We start from the raw sequence: 15,765 nt of genomic DNA, 5'->3' as shown, positions 1-15,765 counted from the left end.
CTCCAATTCCATTCCCAACTTTTTGAGTCACTTCAACTTTGCCAGAAAGGAGTAAAAGAAAGGGCATATACTTTGCTTTGTTCTTTTTACCAGGTAGTTTATAAGTAGACTGAATTGAGATGGAATATATCAGAATTCTCTTTCCAGGGAAATCATCTGGAATACCTGACCTTTTTCCCTTATCAAGTTTCATGTCTTTAACTGAACTTCATGATAAAGTTCTTGACTGCTGACTTTTGTCCTTGTTAAAAATTTTATAACATCATGAATTCTGAAGGTAGGGTGACTGAACCTCTGTTACTTCCCTTGCCCTTTCAGTTAAATGAGACAGAAACAAAGATAATAAATGACATGTCTTCAAGAAGATCCTAATCTAGTTGGAGAAATAAATCCCAGAATATAAATACCAAGAGAATTCAAAGAAAGGAGTATTCACCATGGACTTATATCGTCAGCACTTTTGGAAGTTGTGGGACTTACACTGTTTCTTACAGCTTGGAGAGAATTTGGATCTGTAGAGAGGGAAAATAATTCCCACAGAGAAAGCATCAGAAACAAAGTCCTGGAGGGATGGAAGAGCAGTGTATTTTTATTCATAGGGATGACCATATCCTGACAGGAGCAGGAGAGTAGCAGAAAACTGCATGTGGATATATGGGGAAGGTCGTGCCAGATTTTGGAGGGTTTTGCTGTTAGTTCCATTAAACTACAGTAACATAGAAAAGAAAATGTTCATGATACAAAAGATTCTCTCACTACTATACACTACCATTCATACTATTTAATCTTAAGAAGAAATATTACTTAAAATAACATTTTCACTTCCTTCTGCTTTGAATACCTTCCTCCTACACTATCTGAAAACACACAGTTTTGTTTCTGTCTTAGAATTTCTCAATAAAATGACTTGGTTGTTAAGTGAAAATTGAGATGCATGTTTGATCTAAAACCAACCTTATCCATCCCTTCTGAATAATTTCCTTTTGCAAATCATTTTTTAGTTCGGAGGGTACAAGAGCATTCATACAGTGAGAACCACCTAGCTATGAAATTCTGCCCATGTTAGAAGTGCCAGGCTCACACCTAAGCAGGATTAATCATCCCAGTGCCTCTCCCTCTGATACCTCTGCTATTCTGTCCCATCAGTTCTTTTCTCTCTGTCTACTTATAGGCCTGAGCAAGGCTTTGAAGCACATCCCATGGGGTGGGTGAAAAACAGACAGTAATCTCTTTTCAGCCAAGGATCAGAATACCTTCACAGGAGCCTTTTGCTGAGTTTGATTTTCTCTCTCAAGAAAGGTATTTATTTGCTTTCCACAGCGTCGGAGCAGCTAGGGCTCCTCAGAGACCAAAACAATGAGTAAGTAGCACAACCCCCAAAGGAGCTCAAGCTCCCCTCGTCGACACGCAACATCAGGAGCTGTCGTACAAAGCAGACATGGCTCCCTGCACTGCTCCCCCCTGCCGCCCTGTGGAGGTGTCTGGGAAAGAACTCACTGAATGCTAAGGAGCACGGAATACAAACTCCTAGTGGAACAGGCCCAATTAGTGGCTGCTGGAGTGTATCCAGCAAGTCCTGATCTCAAAGACTCCAGCCTCTGGCTCCTACCTCTTGTTTCAAGTGCGAGCATCTTGCAAGCAAGGAAAAGTCACCCAGGTCCATTCCTGTTCTCTGCTTCCCCCAACCTCTAGCCTTTGGTTAGCTAAAGGGAAATCAAGTACCAAAAGACTGATTTAAAAAAAAAAGAAAAAAAAAAAAACAGAGTGATTAGGAGCACAGGCATAAGCTCGGGGATAGAAGACCTCCTTTGCTTTTATTTTTCAAATAATAAAATGGGGCCAAAATGAAAGGAAGAAATAGGAACAAACTCAAGGAGGATAGATCAATAAACGTAACATTTTTAATCTGGGCCCACACTGATTGAGTGAGTGGAGAAAGTTGTCAATCAAACTGCTTAAAACCATACTGCCCAGTGTTATCAATTGCATACTGAGAAATTCAATCCCCTTTTTTTGTTCTCCCCCAACCATAGCTAAGTAATAACTTAGTAATAACTTTTCCACCCCATGGCAGCAGTTTTTAGCGGAATAAAACAGACTACAGGCTGTTCTCGTGAGCATTGCTGAGCAACCCAAGTGAGTTCATCCCTCTTTATATAACGGTAAGAATCTTTCTTTCCATATAGTTACAGAGATCAAGGACAATGGGACAGTGGGGATTCTCAACTTGTACTTTCAGATAGAACGGCTTCTCTGAAAAATCTCAGATTACTCAGTTACTCCAACTCAGGCTGCTCTTAAATTCCTTAAATAAATTATTAATTTGGATATCCATAACAGGCTCCCATTCTAGGGAAATTAAGGACATGATCCCACTGATTCAATCTTAATTATTTGGTTGGGGTACTTTGCTCATCAACAACATTTGCCCTTGGGGGCAACTAAATTTCCTAATGGGCAAAGTACTGAGTCCAGAACTAATAACTAGACCTAAGAACAAATTCTACCCTTTATAGCTGTATGACTCCGGACTAGTAAACCAACCTATTGCAATTTCAGTTTTTTCTATTCTAAACAAAAGATATTTGTACCTACTGCATACAGTAGTTGAAAGTCCTGAAAATGCTACATAAATGCCAATGTTATCATAATGATTATCATCATTCTGCTATCTTTCTTTCATGCTATTCTTTAATCATTGGCGTCCTATTTTAACAGGAAAGGGAAGGGGAAAAAGGAATGGAAAAGGAAGAGAAAAAAGGAAAGGGGGTGATAAAAAGAAAGAGAAAGCAAAGGCAAAAGAGAAGGGTAAGAGAAAAAAAGGAGGGAAGGAGGAAAAGAAGGAGATGGTTAGATGATATCTGATAACGTTACATGAAGTTCTTGAGATTATGTAGCTCTTCACTCAAAATACTTCCTATGCATCTTAAAAACTTTCGACTTCACAACAATGCAAGGAATTACTTCAGATATTATTGAACACTTTTTTCCCCCAGAAAATAAAATAAGGCTCAGAGAGGTAAAACCAGAGTGGTCTTGCTGATCATCTCTCATTTATTACAAACATAATATACTTATCCTTTCTTAAAGGCATCCAGAAAATAGCTGGTGATATCTCTTAACAAAGTTATAGCCCAGCGTCTTATAGGCTATAGTGGCAGTATGCTTCCTTTGTTTGGGGGAAAAAGGCAAAGAAGTAAAGAAACTAAAATTTTAAAACTTCAAACACATGAAAATATTATATAACCAGTTCATGTCAAAACAGTGAAGTACATTCTGGGCAAAAGTGAAACTATTAATATTTTCCTTTTGTCCAAAATGTATTTTCAAAAATTATGTGTATATATATATGGACATATATACATGTATATTTGTGCATATATATTTATATGGGTCAATGAAGAATTAATGTAATTCAACATATATTTATTAAGCACTAACATATAAGTTAAATGGCAATGTGACATAAAGGCTATCTTCCCACCACAAGAATTTACTGGCTATGTCTCACTGGCCCTGAGTTTCCTCAAGAAACTTGTGGAGGCTATAAATTACAAGTTTCTATATCTGACCTGCATGACTTGAGGGAGTTTCCATTCTGAGCGTGCCATATACCAAGTAAAATCATAGCTTGGACCAAAAAAAAAAAAAAATATATATATATATATATATATATATATATATATTCAAGGTATTCTGCTCAGTACTGAGGATTCAAAAATCAATGCAACATGGACCATGCTCTTAAGAAGCTATTTAATTGGGTCTGGAAGGAACATGTACCATAAATAGCCATAATACAAGGAAAAAATGGTAGGACCAAAGGAAATAATCTAATTCAGTAACTACCAAAGAGAACATTGTAGACACTGATTAGAAAAGCCCTATCTTTGTTGAGGGTCAAGAGCTTATCAACTGTCCTTAAGATACAAAGCTTTTAGAGGAATAAGGAATTTCTTGGAAGAAAAAGGTGAATATTCCAAGGTTATAGGTCAGCAGTTTCTGATTTTGACTCTTCTTGGGACTGCTTTTGTGCTACTCAAGGGATATGCCTTAGCTATTTAATTTTTTTTTCCCTTGCTGTTTGTTTCTCAGAGACTCTTTCAAAATTCCAATGGCTCTGACCTTTCTTGCATTTTCTACCTGCTTCAAACCCAAGAAGCACATAATTAGACACTGAGCCACAATGAGAGTGGCTCAAATTCATAAATTTCCCCCTTTTTGTCTTCCCACTCTAGGCTTGTCTTTATTGTAAAACTTGGGACAGACCAGTCTATCACTAAGCAGGGAGTTATAACATTTTTACTACCTTCATGAGTAACATAACATGCCTTGATCTTGCTTTTAGGTGGAGCATAAACCAAAATGTTATTTACATCCCTCATGAGACCCTCCCTAATGCTTGACAGGTGATGATAAATCCCCTATGTTTCACCCCAGGAGGCTTGGATTCAAAACATGACAGGTCATAGGGAAAAATTAATGGTAATGTTTTTCCCGATTCTCAAAGGAAATTTTTCTCCTTTACACCTACTGTTCTACCATTCAGCATAAGTGACAAACAAGTGAGACTTTAGGCTAAAATGTCACCAAGAAGTGTGAGGTACTTTAGTAGAACTAAAAAGAAGAAAAAAAAAGAAAGGACATTTCTGGCTTATCTGGTATTCTGTCCGCTGTAATTCTGGATAAATTTGCACTCCAAGTGATGTTTATAAGGATGATCTATCTAGAAGTGCTTCATGGCCGTGAAGTGCCTTCTAAATCATTAATTAGATATTTAATTATTTTTAATTTAGTTTTAGTGTTGTGTGCATCTTATTGTATTCTCATCCTGAGGTAACTGGAAGACCATATTTGGCAGACCATATATGGCATAGATTTGGACTTTATTAACACAAATATCAAATTAGCCACAGGACGTTCTTCCCTTGCTATACCTGGTCAATATTTCCTATAATACCCACTGTGACAAGCCAGTATGTGGACTGCGGTGATTTCCTGGGATGAGGGAAAAGGGAAAGTTTATACATCAGAAGCCAGGTGATACTCGGTAGAAATCTCTATTTTTACAAGAGTCAACAGAGGATAGACAATAAATATGGTCAAGATGTTAAGTCCTATACAGAACAGTCATGTCATCACATTGGGAGTGTAGTAAGCAGTTATAAAACAAAGGCAGAATCACTGGGAATGGTCCTTATAACTCCAAAGATGGTCATGTCAGTAGTAATGCTGATGGGATTGCTTTGTGTGGTTTGTGTTGTTAAAATTTCTTCCTTTGCAGACAGCAAAAGTCTGGTTGGCTTCTGTGTGAAATTCTACTTGCTGTATCTTGTTATTATATGCTTTTGCCAATTTGATTAAAGCATCTTTATATTTGATCCTATACCCTTTAAATGATAATGCCATATCTTATGCATTTATATACTTTGGGGGTACTGGTGAGAGAAGGAGGATAGCATTTTAGTTTTTTCTTCTTTTTTTAGTTAATTCTGGATCCCTAAGAGGAAACAGGGAACAGATTGTTTTTGCTTTGTTTTTCTTGGATTGTCATTCCTTAGATTTGAAGAACCAATAAGATGGTGGGATAAGGGAGGCTTATTCCTTATCTGTAGCTATTATTTTAGCTACAGATCTGTCAGATCTGTCACTTGCCACCTGTGATTTCATGAAACTGTCCTAACTTTTCTGTGCCTTAGTTTTTCCATCTTGAAAATAAAAGGTTTAAACTGAAGGCCATTTAGCTTGATAGCTATGATCTCATTATTTTTCTCCAGCTGAAGAACTGGAGCTAAACAGGAATTCATCCCAATAGAAGTTCTTGAGAGGCAGGATGATAGAGAACATAGAATACCTGGATTCAGATCCACTTCCAACTGCTTATGTGAACTTCAACAAGTTTTTTTAGCTGCTCAGTGTACCAGAAAACTAAGATTATAAACTGCAGGAAAACTATTTCTGATTTGCACTGGTCAATGGAGTTTCCTTGCAGGTAGATCTGCTCCAGAATCAACACAAAAACAAATCCTTACTACAATTGTTCAAGAATGCTAGGAAATGAATGAATTTTTTTTTTTACCAGATTCTCAATATTGATAAACATGTTTTATACAATTAAGTTCTCAGTGAAATGAATGTAAAGAACAAAGGGAACATCACAAGCACCCATAATTATTGGGGATTTTAATTGTATAGGCAACATGTGGTCATAATGATGATATAGAGGTTTAGGTCTAAATTCAAGAATTTTCAATTCATACATGACAAAGTCCTGTTGTGAGCAGATACTAAAAACAAAAGTAAAATTTTAAAAAAACACAGAATAAGTGGATGACCTGTTATTAGAGGAAAGGAAAAAGGCTTCTCTGTACAATAATATTTTCTGTTATTATGACCACAGGATCCATCTATCAGAACAAAGGGAAAAAAAGAAGAAATTCTGAATTTAAAACAAGCTCATTCCCTTCACAACTAAATTGCTTGTTTATCAACCACTGAGCATCCACTGAGCATCCAGTCCCTCATCCCACAGAAACAACAAACACCATATGCCTCAGTAATTCCACTCCATATAGTGTGTGCACCTCATCAGGCATACCATACTAAGGGGATTTTGTAGCACGCAACCTTGTAGCAAATGTTCTCTCCACTGAGATAAAGAAGACGCAAATCATGTTTGTGATCAAACAGCATGAAGCTTTTAAATAGGTAGAGATTACATATTACATCTTATTGTGAGAAATCTCAATAAAGACTCCATAAACAGAAATCTACACATATAACAAATCACACCGAACTATGACCAAGGTTTGATTTATGTCATGTTATAAATTATTGGAGGATGTGAATATGGTGTTGGAACAGGGCCCAGGATTTGAAATGTTAAAAAGGAAAAAAAAAAGAAATAGTAATTTGGAATTTTTTTAAGCAAAATTTGATGGAGCCTGAAATGCATCTTTAAATTTACCCAGAATGTGTTCCCTCAGCTGGTAATGCATTTTTTGAAACAACCAAAGGTTTCTCAGTTTATGGGAAAATGAAAATGAAATAAATGATCGAAATACTGAATGCTCCATGTGCCCTACACATTAATCATGCTTTCTCCCAAACAGGTGTGTTTATTTGAATCTATATCTTGGAACACAGAAAAAGAGAAAGTAATTGTCATTCCTGCTCTACTGGGAATGGGGTGGGAGAAATCCCACATGAAATAGAATGATAAAAAAGTGAAAACTATCTGTGTGTGTGTGTGTGTATGTGTGCATATGTATACACACACACACAGAGCTCTTAAGTTTTCGTTAAAATGATGATTTGAAAGGGTCTATGAAAATAAAAAAGAAAGCTTTTTACTATAAATGAAGCTCAAGGAAAATAGTTATTCTTTAATTTTAAAAGAAAAAAAAAGATGTGTTTTAATAGAAAGTCAACAGAAAGCTACCTTTCAGATGTCACAAATTGTTGCCCTAGAAACCTGGAATATAGATAGGCAGTGTAGTGAAGTGGAAATGACACTTTCTATGGAGTCATAGGACCCCTTTTCATGTCCTGTTCCTAGCACTGAAAAAATCACTTAACCTCCATGAACCTCAGTTTCCCCCTTCATAAAATGAGAGGATTGAACTAGATGTCCTCTGAATTCCTCCCTGATTCTATCTAGATTTATGATCCTATAGTGATATTCTGCTCATGTCTGCCCAAAACTAGTTCTTAATGGAAAAATCTGACAGACTTTATTGGTGAAATGAAAAAAAAAAGTTCTTTCATTTTTTCCATCTTTGAGCATCTTCAAAAGTCGTCTGACATTCAGGTTTAACATCAACAGCAATCTTAAGGTACATCTATTGTTACAAATAGTTTGGTTTTTAAAAATACATTTTCAAAGATTTTTTTTTGCCCAATGGATAAATATCAGAGCTCTTGAAAAGTTAAAGTTTCTGTTCTAGCTTGCTCTAAGCTTGTAATAAGGAGGCTGAAAGACAAACTTCAAAACCTCAGAGAGTTCAGAGGATATAGCAGTTTCCTTTATTGTTGTTGTATTTACGGGAGAGCACGTTTTGATTTTTTTTTTTTGTTTTGTCTGTATTACTGTATTACTGCTTGACACTAGGAAAAATATTCTAAAGTTTAACAAATAAATGAGTTTAAAAAAACCGCTGAGATGATCTGAACAAAAATCATTATGATACTTTTGAGCCTGCTAAGGAATGGCTGAACAGGTAAACCTGAACCACAGGATTTAAAGGGAAATGGAAACAATGAGGCTCCTACTGGAACAATGTCAGCATTGACCTCTCCTGGATTTTTCTAAATCTGGCTTTCTGAGAGCTCTGCATTTCTGATTCTCTATTTTGTACCCCTGTGGCTATCTTATAGCTTACGGGATATAATCCAACCCCATAAGGCCTTTGCCCTGCTGTTCTGAGCTGCTTTCATTCTGCCTCACTTGGATTCCAGTTCTAAACACCTTGGTTCCTGATTGGAAGAGGAGCCTCTTCCCCTTTTTAACTTACACTTTGTGACTCAGGCAATTGACCATAATGAGCCAGCCCATGGCCAGTTATCCTAAATATTATAATATATTATAAAGTCATTAAATGATGGCATGTCAAATGAATAACTCCTCTTTATTTTTGCCATCTTTTCTTACAGAATAAAATCTGATTTTGTCTTATCTGCAGTGCCAACATTGTTCTTAACCTCAATCTCCTTGGGGCAGGGACATTTTCTCATGTGAGTGCTGTATGCAATTATAACTGTCAATAAATAATGAATGCAACAGACATAGAAAATTGTAAACCTCTTTCTTTTAACAATAAAATCAAAACAAGTCAGAGGACTAATAAAAGCTAAGGCATTTTTAAGTTCATGAAGAAATTAATGAGCTGAACCATGCCTTTTTTTTAAATCACTGAATTACTAGTAAAATCCCTAGCAGTGAATTTTTGGAAATGGCAGAGATCAACTGCTGGATAAATAAGGAGAACTGTGGTATTAAGATGCATGGGGAAGGCATGAAGATAAAATCAGAGGGGCATCTTGGTGAGATGTTTAGAGCCCCAGATCTGGAATGAGAGACTCTATTTGGTTTTCATTCTAAGCTCTGTTACTTTGTGGATGTATAGAGTTAGGCAAACCCCTTGAATATTTTGAGCATCATTTTGTTTACCTGTAAGAGTGTATATGTGCGCATATATATATACATACATATGTATATATATATATATATATATATATATACATATGTATGTATATATAAAATCCTTGAAATACTGTACTTCTTAGAAATTGTCACAAGGATCAAATGAGCTGATGTTTAAAAACTATTTTATAAATCATAAAGTATAATAAGTCATTACAGGCTACCTATATGGAAGAAACTATACTAGGTACTAGGACATAAAGACAAATGTAAAATAGACACTGCCTTTGAAAAGTTTTCAATCTAGTTACAAGGGATGGTGGGTATATATGTATATATATGTATATGCATACATATACCCATATACACACACACACTTGTATGTATATCTATACCTAGAAAGAAAAAAACAACAGAACTAGAGGGAGAAAGCGAGATACACAAAATAAATACAAGATGATTGAGAGGGAGAAGAAGGCATAGCACCTGCTGGGATCAGGACAGGCTTCATACAGATGGAGTGAATCTTGAAGGAAATAATATATTCTGATGGGGAAGGGGTGAATTCATTGTAACTATGGCGGACAATAAATGTAAAGATACAGAGGTAGAATATCATGAATAAGAAGTAGTGAAGGCTGACAAGTTTGCAAGAAATGAGATAATGTGTAATAAGGCTAGAAAGGTAGATTGAGCGAAGTTGTTAAGTATTTTAAATGGCAAAGATAAGAGTTATTTCTAATGTTAAAGGTTATAGAGAATCACTGAAGTTGATTGAGTGGGAAAGCTGCAAGATTAGACTTTGGCTTTAGGAAAAGTACTTTGAGGCTATATGGAGAATAGATTGGAGTTGGGTGAGAATTTAGGCAGGTAGACAAAAGTGGAAGCTTGGATGAAAATGGCAGATGTGTGAGTAGAGAGATGGGCACTGATCCCAGAGATAATATAGTGATAGAAATGGCATCATTTGACCATCGATTAATTAACTATATATAGGAGAGAGAGAGAGAGAGAGAGAGAGAGAGAGAGAGAGAGATATTGAGAGAGAAAGAGAAAGTTCTACAGATTTACATTATTTGTCAAGCTAAGAAACTGGGAGAATTTTCATGTCCTCAAAAGAAATAACAAAGTTTGATTTTTGGGGAAAGATTATGCATTCGTTTGGGGTATGTTAATATTTAGATGTCTGTAAGATAGCCATTGGAAAATATCCAATTTGCATTTCACAACACGGGACTGGAAGAAGACACTAGGTCTTCAAACCAAAATAATTTCATTTCATCAGTGTATTACTATTGTATGTGAACATATATGTGTATACATATAGTATCTATATATGTATACGTGTATATACATACATTCTGTGTATATCCATGCAACACATACATACCCATATATTTATATACTCCACATATATAGCAATATATGTATACACACATATCTATGTGTATTATATGTATATATGAGTTTTCACTCAAATGTTTTCACTCATAAGTTCACATAAGATAATTTCTATGTTGATGATCCCCAGATTTATGGTAACATATGCACACAGACACACACATTATATACATGCACACATATAGATGGAAAGAGAGAGAAAAGAGAAAGAAGGAAGAGGAAGAAGAGGAAGAAGGAAGAAGAAAAAGAAGAAGAGGAAGAACAAGAAGAGGAAGGAGGAAGGGGGAAGAAGGAAGAGGGAAGAAGAAGGAAGAGGAAGGTACAAGGAAGAAGGGGGAAGGAAGAAGAAGGAGGAAAGAGGAAGAGGAGGAAGGAAGAAGGAAGAAGAGGAGAGGGAGGGGGGAAGGAAAGGGAGAGTGAGAAAGAGAGAGAAATTTGAGAGTCATGAGCTTAGTGGTGAGATAGGAGATAGAATATAGAAAGTAAAGAGGGCCAAGGAAGGACACCATGGTTAGAGGGTATGATATGGGGAATGACCTATGAAAGAAGACTGACAGAAAGCTTTCAGATGTGAAAGAATAGGGAAAAAAAAGAAGAGGATCATGAAAATCCAGATAGCATTTGGGAAGATGCCGTGATCCATAGGCCTCATAAATATTCAAAAGTATGATGATTGAGAAAAGACCATCTGATTTGGCAATTTAATGATTACTGGCAACTTTGGAGACAGAAGTTGAAGGAGTGAGAGGAGTAGGGGATGAAATAATGAATATAAATGTGTTTTTTTTTCCCTAATGAATTTGGCTATAAAGTGGAAAAGTGATATGGAAGTGATATGGAGGCTCACAGGGACTAGTGAGGGGTTTATAAGGGTAATTTCAAGGTTATGGGCATTAGGGAAGGTGCTAGCAGATATGGAGGATAAGGAGAAATTGAGATAAAGATAAAGGAGATATATGAAGAGGCAGTCTGTTAGAGAAAACAGGAGTGAAGGGATTAGAAATTTGGTAAAGAAAATATCTTTTCATCCAAGACTATAGTACATTGAAAGAAAATGGCAGATATTAACAAGCCAGTAGACATAACAAAGTGATTGAGAGGGAGCTCAAAATGTTGAAAAATCATCAATTTGAGGAAGTCATGATAGGACTAATTCAGGATTAGAGTTTGGTAGGGTCAGAGTGGTGGGGAAAGGTGTTCTGGACTTCAAGAGCAGAGGATAATATTGAGTTGAAATGATTAGCCAAACAGTGAGGTTGAGAAGGATGCAATGTAAAGGTAGGCTCAGAGTGATACCCTGATCAATTAGTGTTAGATTTAAGAATTAGAAGTCATTGTGAAGCAAAATAATATAGATATGAGCTATAAGGTACAGGGAAATATGGAATGGCAAATGATTGATGATTAATGAAGGAGTTTCAGATCTTCTGATATAGAAATTGATAGACAATTGAAAATGATAGAAACATGAGGAACATATGACTTTGCTGTGTATAACTGAGGGAGGTGAAGGGATGATCATGGGATTTGAAAAGACAGAGGAAGTTTGTCATATTTAAGGGAATATCAATATGTATGTTGAGTTTTTCTAGTGAAATACCAGTAGATGTAGAGAGGAAAACTGTCAACGAGGTAATTAATTCCTTTAAAAAGGAAAGAGAAGATCTTGAGAGCTATAAGATATTAGCCACCAGGATCTGGGAGGGGGATAAATCTGAAAAGTATGAATCTCAAATAAAAAGATGTTGCTGAATGGTTTTAACACAGGAAGAGGCTAGACATGACAATGGGGAATAAGGAGTATTCCAACCAACCATGTCAAGTTGTTACTAATATGTCCATCACTCACTTCTCAAATCAGCAGGTATCAAGAATTCCTTATTGCAGGTCTTCTGATATCACAAAAGACCATAACATTGATAAAAGTTTTTAAGTCTTTCAGAACTTTTTAAAAGGATATTTCAGTATAATAATATAAAGTGCTAAGAGACAATAACCAATTGTCATTTCATCTATGATGACATCAAAATAGTCTATGAATAAACTAGAACTCTAACATATTATCTTACAGATTATTTGCAATAATTCTTTAAGAGACGTCCTCTCTTCCTATCGCTATGTTGCTGAACAAAACTTGAGAAATCATACAGTTGTACCAAATAGGCCTGCTGTATGTGTGTTAACTAGATTTTCCCCAGAGGGATCCCAAACTGCTTCTCTTCCTAAACTTTCCACATAAACCAGAGGACTTGGTTCTATGTATCTTACTGAAACACAATTCAGGTTCCTTGTGATTCACCTATTTAAGCAAATAACATAGTCTTACATTTGTACTTGTGTGCCATAGAGAGACTGAGATTTCTAAATGTTTTTTTTTAAACGAGCAACACATATTTGAATGTATAGAAGTTACATAATGGAATGGATAATACATGTATTCTATCTACCAACCAGAATAGTTAGGAGCAAGCATGGCTAGAATAAGTTATTTCCTTATTTAAAGATAGTACTGAGAGGAAAAATACAATACTTCAGCTTCTAGCTAATTACTCCAAAATATAACCATGCTAGACATAACATTCCCGTATTTAACTTTATTCAGCATATATACCAACTTAATATATTCAGCATGGCATAATGGTTACAGAAGCATCCTTGTAGTGAAAAATACTTAGATTTCAGTCTGCCTCTGACTTGGGACCCTCAAAAAGTCATTTATGTCTCTATGCTACTTTCTCAGACTTATAAGGGACAGAAGCTTTGAGAGTTTCCTCATTCAGAAGTTGCCTACAACAATAACACATGAGCAGTCCTTATTGCTACTAAAATTAATATGAGGTAATATTTAGAGGGAGGCAACAGTTGGGGAGATCAGAAAGACTTCAGGTAGATGTTTGAGTCTGATTTGAAGTTTGAACGAAACTAAGAATTATTAAAGGTTAAGGCTGGAAAGAGATTACTTTTGCAAAGTTAAAAAGGGATTTTCGAGACAGAATTGTAAGAGACATTAGGAACAGTGTTGTATGTCATATCTTTGTCCCATCTATAATTGACAATAACTGTAAAAATATAATTTATTTTGAATTATTCAACCTAGATTTCCATACCCTGTGAGATTCTACTGGGGGGAGTGGATAGAAGTATACAAAAATTACATGGAAATAATCAGTTGAGAAAAAAGCCCTCACTGATAGCTTATAGTATGTCTAATAAAGTAACATTTACAATGCAAGCACCAGCGCCCTACCTTGGAGGTCAATTTTTTCCTTCCTGGTCTCATCAACATTCTGTCAGTTCAGTACAATAAAGACACTACTTATTTCTTTAATCATTGGTTAACATCAATACTTTTCTGACTGCAGTATTCTGTTTTGTAAAGAAATCCCTTAAAGGAAGACCATTCCTGTGGTCTCATCTGCCAGAGATCAGTTTAACTTGAAGAATAAAAGAAAACGGTTTAAAAATCTCATTAGGTTGTGAAGACAGTTTAACAAATTCAGCAAACCTTTATTTGGTTCCCACTCCATGCAAGTTACGGAATATATTGTGGCCATTTTAATGGTAAGTGAGCTTTAAGTTAGTATAACCTCATTCAGTGTACATCCTAAATCTGATACAAATTAGCTGTTTCACCGTGGGCAAATCATTTAAATTCTAAGTACTCTGGGCAACAATCAAAGACCATCAGGTGTAAAGAAGTTCCTGAATTACTCTGATGGAATGGGATTCTCTAAGCCGATGAAATAGCAGAACTGGACACATTTCAAAATGGCACCATGCTAGACAAACACAGAAAACTCATATTCTATTGTGTGACTGATGGGAAAGAGGGAGGAGTACATTTTCTCCCAAAATTTGAAGAATATACAGATCTTTTCAAACTAATTTCAAGAAGAGAGCACAAGTAGAGGGAGATGATATCATAAGAGAGTAGAGAGGCTTTTGATTTGGAGAGGAAAGTCAAATATATATTCTTCTCCTCTGAAATGACCCCAGAGCAATATATATTTGAATGGTAAGCGCAGATGGGACTTAAGAGAAGTACAAAAGAAAGTTTTAGGAGCACAGGCAGTGAGAAGATTATAAAAGGGAATCCTTCTTTCTGCTTCCCAAACTATGAATGCTCTTCTTACTCTTATTACTTTAACTCATTTGTGAAACTTGGTAGAGGTATATATAAGACCAGATTTATACACAAGTGGAATAATGAATTATATCCTTTTTGTTTGAGTAGTATAAAAAAATTTTGCACACAGCACACTGATACTTGAAGTTCTACTATTTAAGAATAATTTATGTCACTACCATTTTGGTATGAAAAAATATCTTCTTTAGATTTTTTTCCCCAACAGAAGAAATGAGACAGAGAGCACTACATACCTGGAGTGTGAGAATAGGTATTAAAAGGAGGAAAGAGGTTCCAGAAAGGGAGGGCAAGGAAAGTGGAAGACAAACTTCACAATTATGCTGAGAAGGTAAAATAGGTTTCCATGTAGTCCTCTACTTAAATTTGTCAATAAGAACTCATGTTTAATACAAAATTATTGAATTACCAAAGCCTATATTTTTACTTACTTCTACTGTTTGAATATTTAAAGATGAACTTGGTTTTAAAGAATCCTTTTGAGATTTTAGGCAGGTTTTCATTTTAAAATTTATTTCTTCTAAGTTCAGAGTAAACTGGCTTTAAATGTATTACAGTGGGTAGAACACTGGGGTTAGAGTCAGGAGGACCCAAGTTCGAGTTCAGACTCAGACACTTATCAGCTGTGTGATCCTGGGCAAATCACTTAACCCTATTTGCCTCAGTTTCCTCATCAGTAAAATGAGTTGGAGAAGAAGCTGGCAAACTACTCCATTATATGCACCAAGAAAATCCCAAATGGGGTCACAAAGAGTCAGACATGATTGGAATGAGTGAACAATGAAAGGACTGCAATTAGGAGATGTAAATCTCTCTGCATGGCCTTATTTTCTATGGGCAATTAATTGTCAATACCCTTTTTCATTCATTGCAGCAAAAGACTGTCTCACTTACTGGTGAAGGCAAAACAGATGAGTAGCATAATTCTAACGTTCACACCGTTACATAGTCTCAGAGTTGGAAGGAACAACAGATGCCTTTTAGTCTAATCCACACCTCCTGAAGAATTTCTGTTATACTATTACCCATGAGTGAGCATCCAGCCTTTGCTTAAGCCATCACAAAGTAATGAAGAACC

At 35.8% G+C, this 15,765-nt stretch overlaps 1 protein-coding gene and 1 long non-coding RNA gene across 5 annotated transcripts in view; one reads left to right on the top strand and one right to left on the bottom strand.

The window, feature by feature from the left end:
* Positions 1 to 15,765, bottom strand: part of NELL1 (neural EGFL like 1) — an 842,535-nt gene that overhangs the window by 137,972 nt on the left and 688,798 nt on the right. The window lies entirely within an intron of this gene.
* LOC116419810 overlaps positions 1 to 15,765 on the top strand; it is a 197,116-nt gene that overhangs the window by 155,509 nt on the left and 25,842 nt on the right. Inside the window, exons 1-2 of one of the 3 annotated variants that reach the window (XR_004230112.1) lie at positions 1,101 to 1,657; positions 2,075 to 2,162. The exons of 1 other annotated variant lie outside the window; for it this stretch is intronic. This is a non-coding gene — a long non-coding RNA (uncharacterized LOC116419810). Of the gene's footprint in view, positions 1 to 1,100; positions 1,658 to 2,074; positions 2,163 to 14,211; positions 15,019 to 15,765 lie in introns of those variants that run through there. One more of the 3 variants, XR_004230114.1, reaches the window with a different exon arrangement.

This window comes from Sarcophilus harrisii, chromosome 6, assembly GCF_902635505.1.
Source record: "Sarcophilus harrisii chromosome 6, mSarHar1.11, whole genome shotgun sequence".
Taxonomy (NCBI): domain Eukaryota; kingdom Metazoa; phylum Chordata; class Mammalia; order Dasyuromorphia; family Dasyuridae; genus Sarcophilus; species Sarcophilus harrisii.
Note: the sequence above shows the minus strand (reverse complement) of the source record. Positions and strands in the feature narration are given on the sequence as shown.